At 44.7% G+C, this 6,238-nt stretch overlaps 1 long non-coding RNA gene across 1 annotated transcript in view; it reads right to left on the bottom strand.

Moving 5' to 3' along the window:
* LOC114066588 overlaps positions 1-656 on the bottom strand; it is a 15,614-nt gene extending 14,958 nt beyond the window's left edge. Inside the window, exon 1 of the long non-coding RNA XR_003573213.1 lies at positions 441-656. This is a non-coding gene — a long non-coding RNA (uncharacterized LOC114066588). The remainder of the gene's footprint in view (positions 1-440) is intronic.
* Positions 657-6,238: the final 5,582 nt, after the last annotated feature.

The following is a 6,238-nucleotide window of genomic DNA, read 5'->3' as shown; positions in this document are numbered from 1 at the left end:
GATGAGGGGTGGTGGAGAGTGGGGTGAGATGGGGTGAGGGGGGACGATGGAAGTGGGTGATGCAGGGAGGAGGATGATGGAGGGGGGTGGTGGAGGGGGGTGATGGAGAGGTTGATCGGGGGGTCCGCCCCTCTCCGCCCGGCCCCGAGGAGGAGCCGGCAGGGCCCCGCACCGTCCACGTGGCCGAGGGCGCGCTATATGAGCAGGCAGGAAGCGAAGGGGAGGGACGGGGCTCCCGGAGCGGCTTGGCGAGCAGCGCCGGCAGACAGACAAGACAGCGCGGCGGTAGCAGCAGCGACAGCAGCAGCGACCGCCCTCCTGTCCCCTCCCCGGCCATGGGGCTCGGCCGCCCGCCCGCCCCCCGCGCCCCGCCGTGAGTACCGCGGGACCCCCTCCCTCCCTCCCCGCCGCCCTCCTCCCCCGCCTTCCTCCCCTCTTACCTGCAAACCCTCCGCTCCCCACTGCTGCAAAAGGCGCGGTGGGAGCCTCCCAGACTCCCGACTCCTCGTTCGGCTGTTATTGTGGTTTATTTTTTTTTTTAATTATATCTATTATTTAGGAGCAGGGGTGGCCCCGTCACTGGCGGAGCTCGCAGCATCGTCCGGCGGGTGCCCCGGCGCTCCGGAGCGGGGAGGCTTCACCCCATCCAGCCGGGATTTCCCCGCTGGAGGGAGGCAGAGGGGAGGCGGCGGGTGCCAGTGTGGGCTCCGGAGCAAGGAGCACCTTCGGGCGATGCTCGGGAGGCAACAGCGGCGGGGATACCCCGTCTCCCTCACCCCCACCCCAGGCTGTCCTGCGGGGGACCGGTTCTGCCCCGCGCCGCCGCCGGGTGGGAGCAGCGGGAGGGACCATCCCGGCGCAGTCCTGCACCCTGATTTCTTCTCTATTTTCTTTCATTTTGTTTTATCTTTTTTCCCTCCTGGGTAGGCTGTTTGCTGAGCGAGGAAAGCCAGTGTTACTCCGTTAGAGAGCAAAAATCAGACTAGTTGTCTTAGGTATCCGCTCTCACCTCCCTCCTTGCAGAATTAATTTCCAGTGGAGTATAAATAACTAATCTTCGAGGTCAGCAGTTTGTTTTTATTGCACTTGATATATTTACCTCTGCAACAAACATACATCTCAGGTCCTTCCTATGGTTGCATGTAGTCTTGGCATAAATGAAAACAAACTACTTAAAAAAAAGACTCGATGCATATTTACTCGTTTGAGGCACACAGGATTTTTCAACTGTTTGTAGCGGTTGGGCTTGTATGTATCCAATACATTGAAATAACTCATTCATATAATTGTAAGTCTGAGTTATATATTTGCCTGCTGGGCACATATGTTAAAGGAAAAGCCTCCCTAATTATGGATCTTTCAGGGAGATTGGAAGGGTGACAAAGCCCTTGTAATCTTTTGGGTCAATTTTCATAAGCTCCAAAAGCTCTCTTTGAAAAGGAAATTAAATTTCAGTGTGCAAAAGGGACAGGAGATTCAAGGATATAAAAAGAAAAGTCTCTTATTCTACTTTGATCTTGTCCTCAGGAGTTCATTTACTTTGGTGCTCTTCAGTGACACAAGTTAAAATGAAGAGTCTCCTTTAACTGAAGTCTTCCTGCCTCTTGGCGGTTCGGAAGGTACTCAATTAGCAGCACGCTCCTCCTGTATGTTATTTACACGGCTTTAGCTGAAGGGGTGTCTCTGTGTGAAGCATCTGCTTGGAAAGGCTTGGATTGTTACATCCATAGCATCCTGTGCCACCCATGCCAGCCAGCACCTTCTGCAGCCAGTTTTTCCGTCTCCATCCAAAACCAGCAGTGCTCTGCCCACTGTTCACAATGCCTCGACAGAGCTGCTCTCCTGTTAGAAGAAGCTGGGGCTGGCCTTGTGTCCCCTTTCCTGCTTTTGGAAGCGGCAGGATGGTTACCTGCAGGGCACGGCTGTGCTTAAGGTCCTTTCTGAGCTCATCTGGGAACTGACAGTTTTTAATCTGTTTGAGCACATGTTCAGGGCGGGGTGAGAGGGGGACGAGCTGTGTGTGAATAGAAAGGGTGAATTTGTTCGTCAGTTAAAGGCACTTGTTTTCTTGATTATCCTGGAAACATCAAAACTCCACCATAGATCTGTGGTGAACTTGGCACTTCGTTCCTCTGCCAATTTCTCACTTCAGTTACTCTATTTTGGTGCTGCTGCAGGGCAACATTTCAGTGGCAGGAGGTTGATATCCTGTGCCTCAACAAAGTCCCAGTCTATGGTCCTGCCAAACCAGCTTTAAGGCTACCACTAAGTTTTTTAAGTACAGTTGTGCTAATATACATTTATTTTACCTTTCTGCTAGTAACATGTAAGAGCATAGTGTCTGAAAGAGCAAAAGAAGAGAAAAATCCGATTTCTTATACTTTTGGCTCACTCGGTGCACAGTCTGATTGTGCGGGGGAGGCACTGAGTTGCCCTGTTTGTATGAATCTTTCACACATCCCATCCAGAAAGGAGCTTTCAGCCTTTCTTTGCAGGTTTTTTTTTTTCAAACTTGATAGTACTAATAATGGTGATGGCACCTCAATTGAAGAAGGTCGCTTTTAAAACTAAATATAGTTTAGTATCTGCTAATCAATTTGCTTTTTTGTTTATGTAAAACTGGAAGTAACTTGAGGGGAAATCAGGGTCATGCAGATGGCAGTTCCATCTTCTAAGTTATAAATACATCTTTATGTTAAGTGCATTGCAAATCCTGCTGTTAAATGATAGCAGAAATACATTTTTATTAGGACCATCTTTTAGGAGTATTTTCAAAAGCATGGTGAAGCAGAAATGTGCTTTTAAAAGCAAAGGAGTAAGAGCAAACTCAGCTCCACAGCATATTTCAAGTGCTGTTAATCCCACCACCTGGTGGAGCTTTTCATGGCTCTGGTTGAGGGAACTCTGAATAAGGATGCATTTTTTGTCTTTTTTTCAACACTGTCATATGCCATTTGTAGAATTTCTTTAACTTATTTCTTTCTCATACCAAACTTAAAGAATTTTTAATATCTTCTGTGTCTTTTATACTTTGCAGAAGGCAGCATAGGACTATCGGTGTCTCATCTGAAGCAGCACTCCTTAGTAGATATGTGAACTGGTGAAGTGGGGGATAAAGTTTTCACCTAGGAGTGCTTCTTAAGCAGAAAAGTTATTTTTAATAATCAGTCTCTGTTCCAAGATACTGTGATAAAACCTTCCGGTGTAAGCCCAGGTAGCTTTGTACTAGTAATTTTTATATTTGCGTATAAATATTACTATAAAATATTATACATATTTTTATGTACTCTAAAATATTTGCTAAATGGCCTCTGTACAATCAAGCGTGCAAGAAGAGGAAAGGTGATGCATTTTTAACTGATATGAAATGACTCATATAGAATGCTAAAACATGGGTGTGAATTCCAGTGAATAAGGTGAAATTTGGCAAACATACCTTTGCCTCTCTCTGACATGATCTTGTCTAACTGTGTCGAAGTCTGTCTGTTGTGTTTATGGTATGTCTCATAACTGATAAGCAGCAATTTAAGTCAGAGATACGCACGCTAAAAAATAAACTCTGGGGCAATCCATCAGTTCACAGCTTGGAGGAATTACTTACAACACTGAGAAAGCTCCTTGACCCACACAGATATTTCCTGAGAACTATGACTAGTGCAAGAGATGCAGACTTGCAGACAAATTGCTGCTGTAGATATTTGTATTGCTTTTATTGCCACAGTGCCTGACAGACATGGTACACCTGGTCCCTCTGGTGGGATCAACAAATGCCTTTGCAGCCCACCCAGAGCACATCTGCATCCCTCTCTGGGCCAGCTTGGTGTTTGAGGATTGATTCATTGCATAGCAGCTATCTGCTCCAGGGAGCTGAGAATCTCCTACCAGGCTTCAGGGATCTTAGTTTCTTAACCATAGCAACAAAGTGCCATTTGAACTGCCCTGAACTATCTGCCCTTGTGTTCTGGAGCCAATACAGAAGGATGCGAGTTTCTGACTCTTCGTGTTGCATTTGAGACTCCAGAAAGGTGGATTTGATGTCTGGGATATCTCCAGTGGTGCCTAAAACATGTGCTTGGCAACTGAAATGACCCTGAGGGAGCTATATTTGCTTTCTGTGCACTAACATTTAATTTATGAAGCAGATATCATTATCAATATATTTAGGGTGTAAGTAGCTTAATTGTTCAAGTTGCCCCTTCATGAGAGTCCTCTTATTCTGATAAGGACTCTGTGCCACCCTGGCCTTCATAAACAGCACAGAGGAACTGCTGTCACCCTTTTGGTCATCTTTCCCACTCTTTCTCCATCTTCCGTTTCCCACTGGTTCCAAGTGTCTCACACTCTGGTTTGTAAATAGCAAACTCAAGTCACTTTGTGGAAAATGTCCTACAGATTTCGAAAAGCTCCTGTACCTCAGGGCTGTGAAATAGTCATGGATTCTGGAAAATGGGGGGCTTTGGGGGACAGGAAACTCTTTTAAAAAGGAACTCCCAATAATATCAGTAGAATATGCTCTGAAGCATGAGTAAAGATTAGGGATGTCAGGAATTGTAAAGACTGTAGTAATTGTTAAAATGCTGTTCTGGGGGGAAAGGAGGGTGGAAAGCAATTCGTTCCGGGCTTTGCTGTGCTTTGAAGTGCTTGTGATTAAGTTGCTTCATCTGGACTGACGTGCACATCCTTTCTCAGGGAGAAGAAAGCTTATGGCCTGTGTATGAGATGACAAAACCTTTGGTCAGAGAGGAGTTGTATTATTTCAGGAAATCTGTTAATCTCACCAAACCACAGTGTTTCCATCGGCCGATCCCACAGCTGTTTCTGTCAGACAATCTCAAGGTATCGCAGAATGCCAGAGATACAATGTAAATAGTTACAAATACTTGAAGTGTAGCTTTCCTGCTCTGAGGACATCATCTCAATAAAGCCTTTGTTTTGGTTTGGTTTGGTTTTTTTTTGTAGTAGCTTTTCCGTCTCTGGAAGTCCTTTCTCCCAGCAGTAGTTTTCAATGCCTGCTCAGTACTCTGTAGCTTTCCATCCCCAAAACTCTCCTGCAATGGATCTCTCCTTATCCATCCCTTTGGAGGGTTGTTCTGCAGAGTAAAAATTGGCACAGTGACACTGAGGTATTAAATCTGATGCAGTTTTAAAATGTCTCTAGACTAGATAATTGCTACTGACATTTTCCCAGGATCAGTGGATTTTTAGATTTTTCTCCATTTGTTTTTAGAGTTTCGGTACACCAACACAAAACAAAGGTTGTTCCTTTTAAAGGACACTACATTATTTCTGGAGGCTGGATCTTCAATCAATGACTTAATCTTACTTACCTGAAATACTGTGTGTGCTGACACATCACAGTGCTGTACCAGCTCGAAAAAGAAATCTAATTCTATCAAATCTGCCAGCTCAGTTAATATGACCCTGCCAGGGAAACATAAGGAATCACCTCCAGGTTTTTTAGGTAGGAATCAGATTCCCACACTTCAGCTCAAATTCAAAGCACACTTGCATGTTGCCAGGTTTGAATTTTTTTTTTTTTTTTTAAGGTACCTGCTTACATGCTGGCATGCAAAACCACAGACCAAATTGGAAGATGGCATCTGAATATTTGGGTTAAAACATAGCAGTCTGAGTCCTACAGATGGTCCTTCAGGATTAGTCACCAAACAGAGACCTGTGTTACTTCACCCTGAGACTTGTACAAACTCATGCGTAAAGAACATGGTATAGGGCTACCTGCAACTTGAATCAGAGCTGAATTGACAACATTTGTCTCTTTTATGACACCCTAGAGTGCATCCAAAGCTGTCAGGGTCTGATAAAGACATCCATGCTTATATCCTAAATTCCTTTATCCTGTTGAGGTATGGTGATGCCTTTTACAGGACCTGCTTGGGCAGACATACAAGCTGCAGCTGCATTAGAAAGAGACTTTAGCTGCCTACACTATTGCTTCATGCATCTAATGCTTTTTCTTACTAGAGTTTGACTTAAGTCAGTTTGTGCAGATGGTCTGATTTAGATTTTTTTGTGTATGTGACAATGCTGATAAAAATACTGGTTTACATTGGGTTGAAACAATTTTTAGTTAAATGAACGTGGGTCAAGTTAATTACGGTTTTGATAAAGTGAGGCATTCTCACTTTTTTTGTTTACCTAATCCTAATTCCAGGCACATTTAAAATTCTTAGGTAGTTGGAATTCCTCATTTTAGAAGAACCAAGAAAGTTTGCTTTCA

The sequence above is a fragment of the Empidonax traillii genome, unplaced genomic scaffold (genome assembly GCF_003031625.1).
Source record: "Empidonax traillii isolate 1590-97213 ecotype Southwest subspecies unplaced genomic scaffold, ASM303162v1 scaffold781:size518241, whole genome shotgun sequence".
Classification (NCBI taxonomy): domain Eukaryota; kingdom Metazoa; phylum Chordata; class Aves; order Passeriformes; family Tyrannidae; genus Empidonax; species Empidonax traillii.
This window is presented reverse-complemented; position numbering and strand designations above follow the sequence as displayed.